Here is a 17,884-nt window from a genome sequence, read left to right as displayed (position 1 = left end):
ATTAAAGGTCTGATGGGGCTCCTAGGCACCTGAACAAAGCTTGCTGGTGCAGGGGGAGCCTGGGATCATGATCCCAGGATCCTCCTGCACTATCGATTATGCATGGTGGAATATGATGCTCAAACTCACAATCACACCCGCTATGTATGTAGGGTATGGCAGGAGGCATGACTATTGAGATCGTGTATCAGATCCCATTTCACTTTCTTTTTAACATGTGTCAATTGCCTTAGGGGCAGCTAAAGAACTTTTAGGAGAGAAGCTAAGAACAATGCTAGTAGTTTCCCCCTTTTGAACTAGCTGGTTCTGGAGACAAATTCAGTCTCAAATTTCTGAATGACTGTTTTCAACTCCTTGCTCTAGTATCTCGCCCCTGGAAGGAAAAGTTAAGATGGATTCACTGCCAAACAGCTTGCCCCTACAGAGTGGTAGCATAACTGCACTGATTTCATTGGAAAATAGATAGCCTTGGAAAGGAGAATGCACAAATACATGATGTATCTACAGGCCAAAAATGTATTTCTCTTCCCAAAATGCCTTCTGTTTCAGAGACCTCCCTATGACCTCTCAGGCTGTAGCTTGTATTTAAGGTGCCTCAGGGATTGCCTCTGCAGCACTTTCTATATTATTAGTTCACTGTTCATTTCATTAGGTTCAGAGGGATCTCTGAAGAGCAGAGAACCTTGGATCTGGGGCTGGCTTTTTACAACCTTGAACTCAAATCTGTTATTTGAAGCACAGAATCTCTGTGCAACTGTACAATTTATGTTACCCTACTCTATGGCTCTTGCAAGTTTGTATTACATCGTTAACCAAAAAAATTGGACATGTACCCATCAATAGTATATCTAAATAACTGTGGAGCTCCGTGATTTATTAGCACTACATATATCTTAATATCATTGTGTCCCACACTGTCCCATGTGGTCAGTATATTACTACTAGCAAACTAGAGTGACTTTGACTTCAGAGACTTGTTATTCTGGCTTATCACCTTTCAGTTGCAATGATACTCTCCTCTCCATACTAACCAGGAGTAATTATAGTAGGTTATACCCAGTAAGCAACCATCTATTGACCTGCAATGGGTGCCATAATTGATTGCTCATATTGGCTAATGTGTTATCCTGTGCAAAACTAATCTATATTATCTACTCTACTATAGGTTATTTCATCTTTGCCTTCTGCAGTAATTCCAGCTCTATTAGCCTTGTTCCTTCGCTGCTTTTCTGCTTAGGGCTTCTCAGTATTGTAAAGATTAGAGGAGGAGGGTCTACTAATTGAATATATTATAGGCAGAATGTGAATCTTATTAAAGTAGAAAAGTTTTGTGTGTGCTGGGAGAATATGACCCTTGGTAAATACTGTAATTCATGGGAATCATTACTGTAATTTGTATGCAGCCCTGATTTCAACTCCAGGGCCAGGCCTGAGTATGTCCACAGGTTCTTCAGAGGGGCTGTTGCAATTTAGTCATAGGATACTTTTACATGTGCTCTAGGTGTGGTGGTGCTGGGGTCAGCCTTTTAATTAGAGCAGCTTCTCATGTATCAGCATCCCTCCACTTCAGAATGGTGGTAGAGGCACTTTATGTAATAAAGCTCATTCAATAAGCTTTAGTTTAAGTGCCCCCACCACCATTGTGAAGCATGGGGATGCTGATACACAAGATGTGGAGGCCGGCTGGAGCCCAGTAATTACCACACTCCAGCAGATTCAATTAACTGAGTCTGCTCCAATGCACTGCAATTATAATGCATTGAAGCACCCTCCACATTTGTGTACAGGCACCCATAGTCATGTAAGACATAGGAAAGGTGTATTTACACTGACATGCTTTTTTGGAGGGGAAGCAGGGGGGTGTTGCTGGTTACAGTGGCTTGGACCCTGGAGTTTCTCCAAAGGTTAAGAGGCAGCTTCTCTTTTTTGGTACTTCAGGAATGTTACTAAACTATCATAGTTTGACAAGTGTTCAGAATGGGTGATACTATTTGTAAACTATGTCTGGTTTTCTTAGACTTACTGCAGCAGAATGAGAGCAGGAGATAGGAAGCAACACCAGAGCAAATATCTGTTAGTAATTTCTTTGTCAATTATACTGTGACAAAGAATAAGCCCATAGCTGAGTGGGCAGCAATTTGAATGAACCCAGATGCTGAAGGATAAAATTCAGCGGTGAAGTAAGACTAAGCAGAAGTCTAAATGCTTGTCACTTTTTTTTTTCCTCCCCCAACAAGAAAACTTCAGAGAAAAGACAGAAAAAAGGAGGAAAGTTATGAGTTAACCTGCAGTATCTTACTTTTGCCTTAACCTTCCTCAGACTTGTATTTTTTCTCCAGACCTCTCAACTAGATTCCCATTCTTTTTTCTGCACACAGTCTTGTTTTTAGACCAATATACCATTGGCTTGGGCCCTGTAGACTAGCAGGCCTGAGTCTCAAGGATCCTATGTTAAATGTGTCTATGAGGAGAAGCTGAGTAAAAATACCTGCTTTATTCAACAGAAGAACCCAAGGGAGTCTAGCAGTTTTTTTGAGACACGGGGTTTTTTTTCTGGAACTGAAACTATAAATGCTGTATGCATTGAGGGAATCTTAAGCAAATAAAGCAATTTGTAACTCTAGTAATCAGTATTTGTTCTGTCTTTTGTATGTGACATCAAGTAGATGTCAGCCATTGTGAATAAACTGACCCAAGAGGATGATAAGAAGATTAGTTTATGAGTTACAAAAGGCAGCTGTTTCTGTGTAAAAGCTATCATGAGGATTCAGCAAGGGAATGGATATTTTCAACAGGGCAATGTGCATTTAGTGAGTGATTTCAGGGTATTAGGGGTTATTGTTAAAAATGGGAATCCCCACAGTGCAGTATGGTTATGTATTTGATCCCTGCCCTCCATTTGAGCGGATGTGCCCAATGACCTGCAACGCCAACAAAGACAAGCAGCTTTAGCAGGTCATTTCATGGATGGAGACACAGGAATAGTTTGAGGATACGATCTTCACGGATTAAAAACTATGCCCTTGGTTCTCTTCTGAGGGAGCTATTTTTTATTGGAGGAGCAGGACAGAGTATGGAGTACACCATTTTAATTGGGAATTGTTCATTTAATTTTCTTCCTGGAATGATTAGCCAATTAATTTGTTTTACATTTTTTATAGAGCGATAACCATGATAATCTTAAATCAGACATGCCTTAGAGCAGAGGTGGGCTAAATACGATCTGTGGGCTGGGTGCGGCCCACTTGCCATTCTATCTGGCACGTTGGGTCCCTAAAAAATTTAGAAAATTAATATTAATCTGCCTCTGGCTGCCTGTCATGCAGCCCTCAGTGGCTTGCCAAAACTCAGTAAGCAGCCCTCCGCCCAAAATAGTTGCCCACCTCTGCCTTAGAGTTGGTGTCTGTGGTTAAGAACAGACATTCAGAAGCCCCTGGTGGAAGTGATCCAACTTTAGTATGCTACCGCATTCATCAAGGATTAATTTAGAGCATGACCCACCATTTTTAAAGTGCTTTAAGTGCCATGAACTGTTACAGTTTTAAAGTGCTTTCTGCATGCTTAATGCACATTAGGTGTAAAGTCTGTACCTAGCCTAAAGTGCCACCCTGCTTTGTGTTCTGCACAATTTTGTAAAGCAAAGGTACCTCAAAGACTCTTAGAACCGGATGGAGGCAATCCCTCAGTTTTTAATTCCTGTTGCTTTTTTAATTGCCTCCTGTTGGCCACCCCTGCCCTAAATCATTTATAATTTGTGAAGCACTGCAGCCAACAGTATCATTAGTGGTGATCTGAACCATCACCTGTGGCTCTTCCCCTGCCACTTCTTTATTTTGAATGGTTCCTAGAACATCAAGAAGCTTGCACTCACTGGATTTTGATGTAGTGAGTTCATCATAGTGCTCTGCTTCATACTCATGTGCTTTTATAGAAGTTGTGCAGGCTTGCAAATCGGCAAGGGGTTTCCTAGTCTTGCACTCTGTTAAGGTCTCTGAAAATGGTCAAGTAAGGGTAGTGAATGTACATTATTCACATGGATTAAAAAAAAATCAAAGTTCATGCAAATTGCTTTTTACTTTAGCAAATGCCATTCATCATTGTGCAAGCCAGATTGCTAACCTTTTATTCCTGCTGATGGATAGTCCAGTGAAACTACTCATATAAGTAACTGCTCACCAGTGAAATCAAGGGGTCCACAATCTCAGCCTTACATTTACCTGCAGACATAAAACACCACAGCATAAGTAAAGTCATGTTCCATTACAGTTAATATACTTGTAAGCAGGCACTTTCTGATTTGAACTGATGGTGGGCACCAGACACTTACAAGTGCATTTGATCTATTGCATTTAGAAACTGGCAGACAGTTATTTATATATTCAAATTAAATTTCAAAAAGTTTGCAGCACTGAAACCGAGCACGTTTCCAAAGGATCAAGTAACGAAGAGAACACAAGGATGAAAATGCAAACGCATGAATTGTTCCTTTCTGAGGTTGCTTACACAGAACTTAGCAATATTCAACCAGTCAGACTGCTCCACTGATTTAACTGTCCACAAGCTATAATTAAGAAATACAAGGTGACAGGTAATGCATTTCCATGAGACTACAGCATGTCTCAGATACGCTTTGAGATAATTAGGCTTTTGGACGATCTCCTCCTCCTACTCCAGGCCTACAGACTTGGAGTTCATTTGACTTTGGATAATTTGGTACTCGAGTCAGGTGCTGCTGTAACTTTCACTCTGAGCAAGCAAAGCAAAACAAGGAGGGGTGTAATGTTCTTGATTCTCTACACGAGAATCAAACTGGTCAAAAGCCAAGATGGCAGCAAACAAAATGGTCTTGAAAGCTGCTTTACAAATCTGCTGCACTGAGAGGGTGGAGCAGGAAGAGAAGTTAAACAAAGCTGATATAATAGATCTCCTGACTGTACAAAATAAAGCTGTGTTTCCAAGGAGCAGTTCTGGTGACATACAATACAATGTATTTATTTTTATATAGTGTCCTTCATTCAAAGGATCACATAATGCTTTATAGCAAGCATCAATCATCGCTGCAAACAGGAGTTTGGCTGTGGCATTATGGAATCCCTGAAGTTTAAAGAGCTGGGATTTAGGAAGGACATAAAAGAGGGAACTGCAGCAGTGAAGACTGGAAGTGGACTGGCTCAGGTATGAATAAAGATTTTCCTGAATAAGACTGAGGTTGGATATGTTCTGGCAACGTTCTTGATGTGGGAAGGATATAAAAATCTAGAGACATGGACTATCCTCGCACTTCTGGCTTGAGAGCACTGTCAAGGTCAGTGTCAAGGAAAGCAATAGTGGAGTCAAAGGCATGGGATGCACAGGACTGTTTACCCACAAGAATAACTTCAGGATTTGAAACAGTCAATCAGTCATTGAAATAGGACTTAATGTTTTAACCAGAAGCAATCTGAGTTAGGGTAAGCAAATAGGTGACAAGAAAAAATGGGGACCGGCTTAATGAGGATTTGAGGTTTTTTCCATGGATACTGGAAACAAGGAATATGATGCATTAAAGGGGAAAAACAGAGTGAACAAAGGTTAAAGCTAAAGCCTGAGGAACTCCTGTCAGGTGATTTAAGAGAAAGCACTGTGAAAGGAACGGTTAAAGAGGTAAAGTTGAAGAAGGAAAATGCTAGAAGTACTATGCGCAATCATATCATATGTTGAGTCCCCCTATTGCCCATTCCAATTTTGAGACAATTTTTAACTGAGAATTAGATTGTCTCAGAACCACTATGCAGTTTTGTTCGTTCACACATAACTAGGAGGGGTGAAGATAAGACCAGCACTTATTTTCATTTTTTAAATGGCTCTGGTTTGAACTGAAGACCATATTTGCCACTGGCATAGGTGGGTATAATTGCTCTTGTGCATGAGACTCCAGAGGCAAAAGACTGATTCACACCAAAATAGCTAGCTCACAAAATTGGGACATATAATGGCTTTTACTGATCATGACAATTACTGCAACACAGTTAATATGATGTAATTACTATCCAAAGACCTGTAACCATTTTAATGCATTTCAAAGTGATTATCTTTCATACCAATTTTCTTTCTGTTCTACTTGTTTTAAGATATAACAATGCAGTGAACAAAGGACGTACTAGTGCTTCTATTTTGTAAACAAGTATGTTTTTATTGTTCAGAATTAAGGTGAAAGGTATAATTTCTTAAGAAACATTGAACAGCTAACAAATTTAAGATTGCCATTTAGATGATCGCTGGGAGTTAAATTTGGTTGAAGAAAAGATGTTTCCAACTTAATATCTTGACAGGGATAATCAGCAGATCAAAGGTCTGAGCTACAATCAGCACAGATAGGCCCTATTGATGTCTGCAACATGAATGCTAGAAGGGACAATCTGTTTTAGTTATGCTTTTGAGCACACTTTAAATCTAATTTTAGTGCACAATAAAAATGAATGCTTTGCTTTCCAAATGCATTGCATCTGCTGCGGTTGAGTTTACATACCAGATGGCTTTGTATTCTGTTAATATTCAGCATACAGTACTGTAGTGTTGATCTGATTTACCAGAAGTGACCTTGTGCTTCTTTTAGGTCTGTGTGCTTCTAAAATATGCCAGGCCTTTACAAATTTTGAGACACAAGAATGAAATTCATCATGCTTTCTTGACTTTCTTTGTTGTTGTAACTAATTTTAGTGTTATCTTTTTGCATTATGTGTTCAGGAACCAAAACATAATTGGCTTTCACACTAAAGCAAATGATTGAGACAGCAAACAAAAAAACCAACAATACTGCACATGTCACTGTGTTTCTATGTGACATTCATACAATACAATCTGTAATGCATTTCAGGCCTGATCTGGTACCCAAAACCTTGGTAGTTACCTAACCCATGAAAAGCAAATGCAAAATACCACTCCGCTCATGATGTGGCAGGATTCTTCTTCTTCTTTTCTGTAAATGACAACACATAGTGCAGGGCAATAGTAAATCTGACCTTATGTTCACGTTATTGAGCACTGTTGTCTCCAATAGGCACAGCTAACTTTGAAGGTCATGTAGGAGCTGCAAGAAATGGGAAATTTTCTGTCTCATGAAGGCAAAATATGTGGGTACACCTGAAATAGCAAGGTGCCTGTCACCACAATCCTCCTTGCTTCAGCACAGGAGTAACTTCCCCAGCCCTGACCCTTGGGGTGCTAAGTGTGGAGCGTAAGAATGAAGCAGCTGTTCTGCTTTCACTGCCTTCTCTTCTTCCATTACTCAAGCCATGTTGCTACGTATAGGATCTCTCCCTCAGGGTTCATCGTCTTCATAATTACATAGCTTTGCACTGATTAAATACTATTTCTCCAATACTTTATCAAGTGGAACTTAGATGGCTCTATCACCATTCCAGCTGAGAGTCACACATTCTTCAATATATTTAGCCTTACAATGCCAACACCAATATGAGGTAGGTACCCATTTCACAGGTAGGAAACTGAGGCACAGAGAGGCTAAGGGCTAGACCTAATTGACCGACTATGGAACAGCCAAAAGTGCAAGGTTCTTGAAAACGAAAGGAGAGCAAGTCAGGTAGAATGCAACTTTTTGCAGCACACACTGTCTCTTGGGGACAGAGGTGTGGCTGGGTTCCAGTCCTCCTTGCCAGGACTATTTTGGCACTGGAATTTGACATTAGTTGTTGGATTAAAAAAAAGTGAAATGGGTAATAGAGGCTATAACTCAGTAGTACTCCCTCCTAAGGGAGTACCATAACTGCTAGCAGAGCCCTGCTCCTGCTTGCTTATTTTGCTTTTAGCCTCGTGGATTTTGCACTCATGGCCATCCCATAGGCCAGCTTGAACAGGAGCAGTAGCTGACCCCATAGGCTTGTGACCAAGGCATTCACTGAGGAGTGTGAGATGTTTGTTTGAAGAAGGGTTCCTCAGAGTGAAGAAGGCCTGAACGAGTCTCTGCCATCCAGAGCAAGTGCTCTTGTTCCTATGCTATTGGCCAGATGGTTGTATTGATCTGCAATGTATTCTTAGTATTAAAGCATTGCTATGTGTGCTGTGACCGCATCTCAGGAACTAGGGACTTAGTGTATAGGAGCCTCCCAATGCTCATTTGAATCGCAATACAGCTTAGGCAGCCATGAGGGAGTCAACCGGGTGCTTAGGTAGCTGTTTTGAATTGTCTCTTGGCTTGCACAGTAGCCTAAGACTAGACACCTACAGATCTTTTCAGACCAAAATAGCGATGCCTTAGGATTTTTACTGTCACTGAGTGAAGCTGATTTGTGCTGCTCATGGTGACATAGGTGAACTTCACCTAGACTTTACTTAGGCATCTGGGGGTTGCGTAGGATTTGTCCTTCAGTGACTTAACCAAAGTTTCGCAGGAAATTGGTGTGGGACCAGAAAATTGAACTCAAGTCTTAGGCTCATACTCTAACCACAGGATCACCTTTTCTATTTTTATTTTATGTTTAGAATAACTTTATAGTATAATGGTGGCATGGCCCAAAACCTGTCCTTCATAGCCACCAATCAGAAATCAAAATCAATCCACAATTACCATGCAGTGTTGGTAACTGATCTAGTACAACTATTTGCCCATTATAAGGAAATTATACAGATCATTTAGAAAAAGAACAACATTATAAAAACGTTGAACTTGGTAACTTGGGTTCAATGCTGGCTTGCCCTGTGTAGCCTGTGTTCCTAATTTCTTCAAGGTCTTTTGAAAACCACGGGACAATTGTTCCTTTTTGGCTTTCCTTACTGAAGTTTGTAAATGTATCACTGAGTGACTAACATCCTTCCTGTATAAAGATACTTCACATCTTTTTTACATTAACTGCAGAGCAAATAGAGACTCTTTTTAATTGGGACTGACAATCTGTTGGCTAGTTTTGGTTGTAATTTGTTGAAGTCTATGTAGCTTGATAGTTTTGAACACCTTTTAGCCAGGAACCTTTCTGTTAGTTTTGGCAGTGACTTGTCTTTTTCATTTTACGTTGGTTCCTTAATTAGGTCACGTCACTATTACTTATTTAGTACCTACTAAAAAAAATGCAAAAAATTAACTGTTTCATCTGCTAAAATAGTAATAGTAGTGTTCTGTTAGCCACTAGTCGGTCATGATAATAATCTTCAGAAAAGTCTAATACTGTCGCTTCCTTTTCCTTTGTGTGATGTGCTAATGCATTCAAGACAGCTAAAAAAAAATTAAAGGGGTTTTTTGGTTTTAAATATAAGCACTGTTTGCCCCAAGATTGCTATACAGTCCTGAGAGCAATTTAAGGTCCTCTGTTTAAAAAAAAGAAAAAGAAAAAGAAAAAAGCCTTTTCTGTAAATTGTGATCCCATGTATGAAAAAAAAAAATCTTCATAATTCCTGTGGCAAAGCCTTGTAATTCTGTTAGGAATACTAGAATTCCTATTTTTTTTTCCTATCACTTGCCTATAGTAAGTTTAATATGTGGATTTATACAGCCTTTCCAAGACAATATAGGATGGCCCTATAATACAAAATATAAGATATTTTAGAATTCAAGATGGAAACTAAGACATTAGGTTTATCTGCCCTTCTCAGAAAAATAAATTAACCCTGAACTCTGGGCTGATGGAGCTAGGCTGCTCCTTGTACTCAGGCTAACTTATTGAAGGCTAAATCTGCAATTCCCATGGGAACCGGGGTCAGCATCCCATCCTTCATGTTCATGCTTTGTTTGGTATCCAGAACAATCCCGCAGTGGTGCCATTTGGTCCTATTTCTAAACATCTAAACTTCCTTTTGGTGCCAATTCAGGGGAATCTCAGCCTGTTTCAGGTTTAATTCAATGAACCACTAAAAGAACTGAGCTAGACACTTTTGCTGATGAGTGTACTGGCCACAACATGACTGCATGTATAAAAAGGAAAAGGATTTGGCTCTGTATTTTTAAGATTAGATTGAACGTTTTCTTGATTATCGTTATCTGTTTGCTCTGTAATGTCCTAGTATTTGCGGAGGGTGCTATATATGTCAGTAAATAATAGCAATAATATATGATATTATCTCTAAAAAATTGCACACATGGTCAGGAAACATAGAAAGTCATCTCATTATTGATGTGATACTATTAATATTGATGTCATAACATGGCATCCCATCAATTGTCTTAAAATTTTGGGCTAGGGAAAGTAAACAGAAAATGTTCCCAGAAGAAGCATTTTCACCGATCATACAAAATAACAGTAAAGTTATGCAAGGAGATTTCACAATGGAGTGAGTTTTCCCGAGTACCTCAGATTTCACCTATGATTTATGAGTATCCATCTCCACCTTTAGTGAGAGCTGATGTCACTCACCACCCCACAGGGCAGAGCTTGCAATTTGTGCCCCCTTGTAAAGTGAGCCAAACCAATCTGTGGAATTTCATAGATTTCATAGATTTCATAGACTTTAGGGCTGGAAGGGACCTCGGGAGTCAGCTGGGGTCATAGGATCCCAGCAAGATAAGCATCCAATTTACTCTTGAAGGTGTTCAATGTAGGTGCTTGAACCACCTCTGCTGGCAGACTGTTCCAGACCTTGGGGGCTCGGACAGTAAAGAAATTCTTCCTTATGTCCAGCCTGAAACGATCTTGCAGGAGTTTGTGACCGTTCGACCTCGTCATCCCTTGGGGCGCTCTGGTGAACAAACATTCCCCCAGATCCTGGTGGTCACCCCGATAAACTTATAGGTGGCCATCAGATCACCCCTGAGCCTACGCTTTTCCAGGCTAAAGAGTCCCATGGTTCTCAGCCTATCATCGTAAGATCTGTTTTCCTGACCTCTGATCATGCGCGTGGCTCTTCTCTGGACTCTCTCAAGCTTCTCCACATCCTTTTTGAATTGTGGAGCCCAAAACTGGACGCAGTACTCCAGCTGCGGCCTCACCAAGGCCGAGTACAAGGGGAGAATGACGTCCCGGGATTTGCTTGAGAAGCATCTATGGATGCAAGCCAGCATTTTGGTCGCTTTACTAGCCGCAGCATCGCATTGCAGGCTCATGTTCATCTTGTGGTCAATGATGACCCCCAAGTCTCTTTCTTCTGTAGTGCTATCCAACGTAGCACTGCCGAGCCTATAAGGATGCTGCAGGTTTTTCCTCCCAAGGTGGAGAACCTTGCATTTTTTGGTGTTAAACACCATCAGGTTCTCGTCCGCCCATTTGCTGAGCTTGTCCAGGTCAGCCTGGATCACCCGCCTATCTTCTGGCGTGGATGCTTTGCCCCAAAGTTTGGTGTCATCGATGAACTTGGCCAGTCCACTCCTGACTCCAGTGTCCACATCATTAATGAAGATGTTGAACAGGATGGGTCCCAGGACAGAGCCTTGAGGGACCCCACTGGTCACAGGGCACCACGATGAGTGACTGCCATCGATTACAACCCTCTGGGTCCAACCACGGAGCCAAGGCCACAACTGGGCAGTGTGGCCAAGAGGTGATCGTGGGATACCGGATCAAAGGCTTTTTTGAAGTCAAGATATATGACATCAATCTCTTCTCCCTTGTCCTGGATAGGTCACCTGGTCATAGAAGGAAATGAGATTGGTCAAACAAGACCTACCCGCAACAAACCCGTGCTGGCTATCCCTTAGAATGTTAGCCTGGGCCAGTCCCTCAAGGATGGCCTCCTTAATAAACTTTTCTAAGATCTTCCCCAGGATAGAAGTCAGGCTAATGGGCCTGTAGTTAGCTGGATCCACTCTCCTCCCTTTCTTGAAGATCGGCACCACATTGGCCTTCTTCCAGTCTTCGGGCACTACACCAGAGAACCAGGAGTTTTCAAAGATCCGTGCCAGGGGCTGGGCTATGACGCTTGGCAGCTCCTTGAGTACCCTGGGGTGCAGATTGTCAGGGCCGGCTGACTTGAAGGTATCCAGCTTCTCAAGGTGTTCCTTCACGAGGTCAGCATTTATGGAGGGTAGGAGATCCCCATCACCCGGATCTCCCTGTCCCATAGCAGGCATGGGCGTCCCCTGGGACTGATGAAAGACTGACGCAAAGTACCTATTTCATAGGTTGGCTTTTTCCTGGGCGTCAGTTGTCAGTTGCCCCATCTGGTTTAGCAGGGGTCCAACTTTGCCCTTGCTTTTCCTCCAGCTGCCCACATATCTGAAAAAGGACTTTTTGTTGTCCTTGATGCGCGAAGCTACTTGGAGTTCAGTTGCAGCCTTGGCTTTCCTGGTTTGCTCCTTGCAGGACCGGACCAGTGCAGAATAATCCTGCTTGGAGGTGAATCCTGTCCTCCATCCTTTGTAGGCTTTCCTTTTTAGCCGCAGGAGGTCTGCTAGGTCCCTAGAGGGCCTGGAGGGCTGCTGTGCCTTCTTGCTGCCTTTCCTCCGTGTTGGAATAGATTTAGCTTGTGCATTGAAGATCGCTTCCTTGAGAAGCAACCACTCTTCTTGAACTCCCCTCTCCCTGGGGTCATGGTCCCTGAGGGCCTGACCGACAAGCCTCTTGAGCTTGTCAAAGTCGGCTTTTCTGAAGTCAAGGACTTCTGTGTTGCTGAATGACTTGCCAGCTTTACGGCGGATGGTGAAGGTGATCGGCTCGTGGTCGCTGTCACCCAGCTTCCCATTGATCACTAGGTCACTGATTAGGTCGTCCCCCGTAGCCAGTACCAGGTCGAGCAGCGCTTTGCCTCTCGTTGGCCCATAGACTTCTTGAGTCAGGTAGAGGTCATCCACGCATGAGAGAAAGCTTTGCAACCACTCGGATTTAGCTGAGTGATCTTCCCATGAGATGTCCGGGTAATTGAAGTCACCCATGACAACCAAGGTCCTGGAGCAAGCGGCCTCAGTCAGTTCCTGGGCGAACTCCTGGTCAAGCTCAGGACTTTGGGTGGAAGGTCTGTAGTAGACTCCCACCATTGTGTCCCCTGTGCCATTTTTCCCACAAATTTTTACCCAGAGGGTCTCTAGCTGTCCATGCCAGTCGCCAACATCAGCTTGCAGGGACATGTAGCTTTCCTTCACATAGAGAGCTACACCCCCGCCCCTTTTGTCAACATGATCCCTCCTGTATAGGGTATAGCCCTCTTTACCCGTGGTCCAGTCATGGGTGGAGTCCCACCAGGTCTCCGTTATCCCAGTGACATCATAATTCTTTGCACTGAGCAGGAGGACAAGCTCCTCCTGCTTGTTACCCAGGCTCCTGGCATTAGTGTACAGGCAGGCCAAGTGTTCCCTTAGGGGCTCTTGCCTTGCCCACAGATTGCGCCAGGGCTGGGGCAGGGGTGGGCTCCCTTAAGTGCCTTGGTCTGCTCGCTTTGCCAGGGTTGCTCAGTGGGCCAGCAGTGGGAGTCGTCCTCCCATCCCCCAGCGGGCTTAGTTTAAAGCTCGGTGGAGCAGGTCAGCCAGCCTGGCTGAGAAGAGCCTCCTCCCCAGGGGAGAGAGGTGGAGGCCATCTCTTCCCAGTAGCTCGCTGCCTCTATCGCCAAAGAGCGGGCTGTGGTCGTGGAAGCGAAAGCCTTCCCGATGACACCAGCTCCGCAGTCTTTGGTTCACTGCGTGGATCCTCCTCTCCCTCCTCAGCCCATAGCCCGAGACTGGGAGGATTGACGAAAACACCACCTGAGCTCCCAGACCCCTAAGGCCCGCTCCCAAATCCCTGTAGCACCTCATGACCTGGCTGGGGGTGCTCCGAGCCATGTCATTGGTGCCCACGTGAATAAGGAGCATGGGGTGGTGGTCTGTGGGCCGGAGGAGCTGAGGGATCCTCTCCGCAATGTCTCGGATGCGGGCCCCCGGGAAGCAGCAGACTTCCCGGGCTAAGGGGTCGGGGCGGCAGATTGCCCCCTCAGTCCCCCGCAGGATGGAGTCTCCCACAACAAACACCTTTCGCTTTGACTTGGGGAGAGCGGGGCCACTAGCTGTGGTTGAGCCTGGGTTGCCTGCGGGAGCTGGCAACTGAGCAGGGTCTGCTGGGGCTGCAAGAGGTGTGAACCTGTTGCTAAGCTCTGGCGAGGGAGGGGCCTTGGTGCGGCGGGCCTTCAGGCCCTTGACCACCTTGGTCCATGCCCCTGACTGGGCAGAGCGGGAGGTCCCAGAGTCCTCCTTATTCGCGGAGGGAGACGGTGGTCTCCCCTGCGGCTCCCGGGGGAGAAGGGCCTGGCAGTAGGAGTCTATCTCCTGCTCGCAGTCCCTGATGGCACGCAGTCTCTGGACTGTGGCCTGGAGCTCCTCCAGCTGGCGCGCCAGAGACCCCAGTAGGGAGCAGACCCTGCAAGGGGAGGTGGCCATGCTCCCGGGCCCCAGAGCCTGAAAAAGGGACAGGCAGCCCCCGCAGCCAATAGCCAGGGGCTCCGTCTGCGTGGAGCCCGGAACCGTGAGCTCCGTCTGGGCGGCCGTCTCTGAGGTGCCCAATGGGGGGGCCGCAGAGCCTGAGGGGACCCTCGAGGTGAGGCATGTGCCCATTCATGTCATGCCTCTGGTAGGCTGGCTACGGCTGGGGCTGACTACTCTGGGGGGGTCGCAGGCAGGGTCTAGTGCCCTCCCGCGCCCTCTCCTGCGTCAACTCCGCGCTAACTCAAGCGCCTGTTTACGCAGCCTGTTCGCGCGGCTCCGGTCGCGTGGCTCCCTGGGGGGCTGGGCCAAGTAGGGGCCTGGGCGGGGGCTTGACCCGGCCAGGCACCAGGCAGCGGCCTCCTCCGAGCAAGCGAGGAGTTAACCCCTTCCCACCACGAGCCCGCTTACTTCCGGCTGTGCTGGAGGTTGGCAGTGGGCTCCGTGGCTGCTGAGGGGGTGTCTGGGGGGCTTCGGGGGAGCAGGGGCGCAGCGGGCTTCACCCGTGCATCTCTCACCACTCCGGAGCCTAACTGAATTAGGGACCTCATTCTGGAAGGTGTTGAGCTGTCTTGAGTATCCTTGTGAGGGCAAAGGCACTTTGCAGGATTTGGTTTCCTGTCATTGCAATGCATTTGCACCCCCCGTGCCAGACCTTGATTCCTGATCCACACAAAGTGTAAAACCAAACTGCTTGGTAGTGGCAGCAGCATTTCTACTCAGGCAACTGTGAGGGAATCAATTGACTTTGTCGCTCATATAATTTACCTGATTCCCTCTAAACTCTTCATTCCACAGGTGTTAGCAACCATCTCTCATGTTTAATGGTCTTGATTCCATTATTCAAACTATCTTTTCTTCTGTAATTTTGCTGTCTCTTAGCTGCTGCTGCTAACGTAGGTCCTTTTTCACAGCCCTGGGGACTGTTTTAAGTCTAGCTAAAAACATTAACTCAGGCACAGAAACATTAACTCAAGCATGGAAACAACTTTCAGCGAAGTCTTCGATGTACTGTCAAGATGTTCAAGAAGCTTAGATCTTGTTTTATGAATCTGAAAAAGAGATGGACATCTAATTCTAATGACTACAAAACTAATGAAACAATATATTTTTTAAATTATTTTTGCCTAGTTATCTTTATACATAGCATATGATGTGGCAAATTAATGCACATTGCAATAAAGTTATGTTTGTTTTTGCTTTGATCCTAAATATAGCAAATACTATAGCCCTAGACCTCTTGCATGTTAGTAAAGCTTCTAGTTTATTTTTAACTAGAGACAAATGTCTTGCATTATATGTGGTAATATACCACACCATATGCCCCCCCCTTTCAAAATCCTAGACCCTCCCATGGCACTGTATATTTACTATCTATGCTATAGACCTCATATGTTTAGTAAAAAATACTCCTTATCTTTGGAAATGATCACCCACAGAACCTGATACCAGAAAGACTGACCTCATTCCCCAACCTGCTCTCAGGATGAGAAATGGAAGTATTCTTGATCATTTGCCCACATCAGCACTGTGAAAGACAAAATGATGATGTGAATCTCAAAAATGTGCCTTGTTGTTGTTTCTGCAGTTTGTTATATGACCCTCCTTGGTATCTGAGGTCCTTCCAATAGCTGGGAAGGCTATTGGATGTGACTAATATCTGTAATGTGTGATTTGTTTGTGTTTTCATCTCCCTCCCCCACCTCCCACAGATCTATTTTTTTTTCCGTTTTCTTTTTTTTTGTTTCCTGCACTGATTAAATAATTTCTCTATCCATGACTATCTGGAAATAAAATGCAACTTATCTCATGTACAGCACAGATCCTAAAGAAGATAGGTTTGTATGCAGGGACTAGCTATTAAGAGTTATACATCTAGATCATTGGCTAAAACCCTGCCCAATCTGTACGTGGTCCAGATGTGTCATTATCTGATTGCTACTTGAACAGTTATGCAAAATAAATGAAAGCCCTGCAAGCATGATCCTTTGCACTGTGTGAGCACCATCCTTTCTGTCTACATCGGAACTTTTTCCCTAATGCTCTTATTCTGCCTTCTCATGTTTTTTCTGCTTCCTGCTCCCTTCATATCCTCCAACCCATTTACTGTTCTTTGTTTCCCTAGGGCCCTCGGTGCTTCCAAATCTGTCATGGCCACTTCCAACCTTGCCTCCTGCCTTCTGAGGTTACTACTAGTGGCACCTGGAATGGTATGTTTTTGATAGAAATCAGGATAAATTTGCACCTTATAGATTAAGCACTGGCAACAGTGGTCCAACTACATTTTCTTAGAAGTATCAAAGATGCTGACTGAACAGGGAAGCCTTTCAGAGATTCAATCCCATGGTAAAATCTGAATACAAGAAATCTGAGCAGATGATATTTTTTAAATGAATCATTCTTTTCTTGTTAGAAATAGTATCTATATGAAAAAATTGCCAAGGGACGATAAAGATCCTTACCGTTTCTTTTAAATATTTTAGTGAATGCAGATTGGCTAATTCTCCATTCCTTTTTGTTTCTGACAAAAAAAAAAAATTTTGGTACTTTTAAGAGAGTTAAGAGGTTAGGCAAAGTGGAAGCTATTGAGTGAACCTTATAGCCTCTGGATAGAAATGATAAAGTTACTTTATGTTGAGTTATCTTATTTCTAAGCCACCATTCTGTTCTTTGGCAAAGCAGATTTTCAATGGACAGCAACCATTCATGAGCAGAAGTTCGTTCTGACATTCTTGCCTCTTAATTTTACATCAACAAATGGCCTAGCATTTTTCATGGCCCTTCTTAGAAAGCAGAATGGCTGTAGGAGTAAGCAATTACAGTATTATTTCAAGCTTTTGCATACACATCTGTGCTTGCCAGGTGTAAGTGCAACAACAACCGTGAAAGCCTATGAACATTGATGGCAGCCAGATAGTTGTCCAGCTGAAGATATACTTCAAGTCATGTAAGGAATAATGTCCATAGGTTTGGAATTTATGAGTCAGTGGATAAAATAGTAGACATTTAGTTCAATTTATTAAGGATTCTGACTAAGGACCATGCTCCCGAAGATGACATAACACGCATACGACCGTAATATAAATAAGTTTGAACAAAGTAACCGAACTACAAATATTATACTAAAAATAGAGCCCACCAACATAGACATTATTAATATAAAAGTAGTAGTAAATCAAGCTATGAATCTATAATATTGTTGTACATATATCCATAATTGAGACAATACAATCAAATCTAATGTTAAAATATATTGCTCATATCAGTAATAAAGGATATTTAACTCTGATTGCTTCAGCCTCGTAAGCAAAAATTGTGAATCGGTTTACTGCATTTGGATCTGTTTGCTGTAGAAGCCAGATTAATTTCTTCTTGTTTGAAAAATGTATCAATTTCTGCAACAGTGGTAATAAATAGTTTCTCCTTATGTCATTATATAAAGAACGTTCTAAAACATAGTGGGAAAAATAGTAGATAATTAATTTCCTCATAGTCCTCATCATTAATGCTCACTCCCATTATGAAAGAGAACAGGAGATACACCAAGCTAAATGTTAAATATATATGTGTGTTTAT

At 43.5% G+C, this 17,884-nt stretch overlaps 1 long non-coding RNA gene across 1 annotated transcript in view; it reads left to right on the top strand.

The window, feature by feature from the left end:
- The window catches only part of LOC149863065 (uncharacterized), a 128,493-nt gene extending 112,012 nt beyond the window's left edge, over nucleotides 1-16,481 (top strand). The window contains exon 7 of the long non-coding RNA XR_016443065.1: nucleotides 16,434-16,481. This is a non-coding gene — a long non-coding RNA (uncharacterized LOC149863065). The remainder of the gene's footprint in view (nucleotides 1-16,433) is intronic.
- The last annotated feature ends 1,403 nt before the right edge of the window (nucleotides 16,482-17,884 follow it).

Source organism: Crocodylus siamensis, chromosome 6 (assembly GCF_052110815.1).
Source record: "Crocodylus siamensis isolate JL-2025a chromosome 6, ASM5211081v1, whole genome shotgun sequence".
Taxonomy (NCBI): domain Eukaryota; kingdom Metazoa; phylum Chordata; order Crocodylia; family Crocodylidae; genus Crocodylus; species Crocodylus siamensis.
The sequence above is the reverse complement of the archived record's forward strand: the minus strand, read 5'-3'. Positions and strand labels throughout refer to the sequence as shown.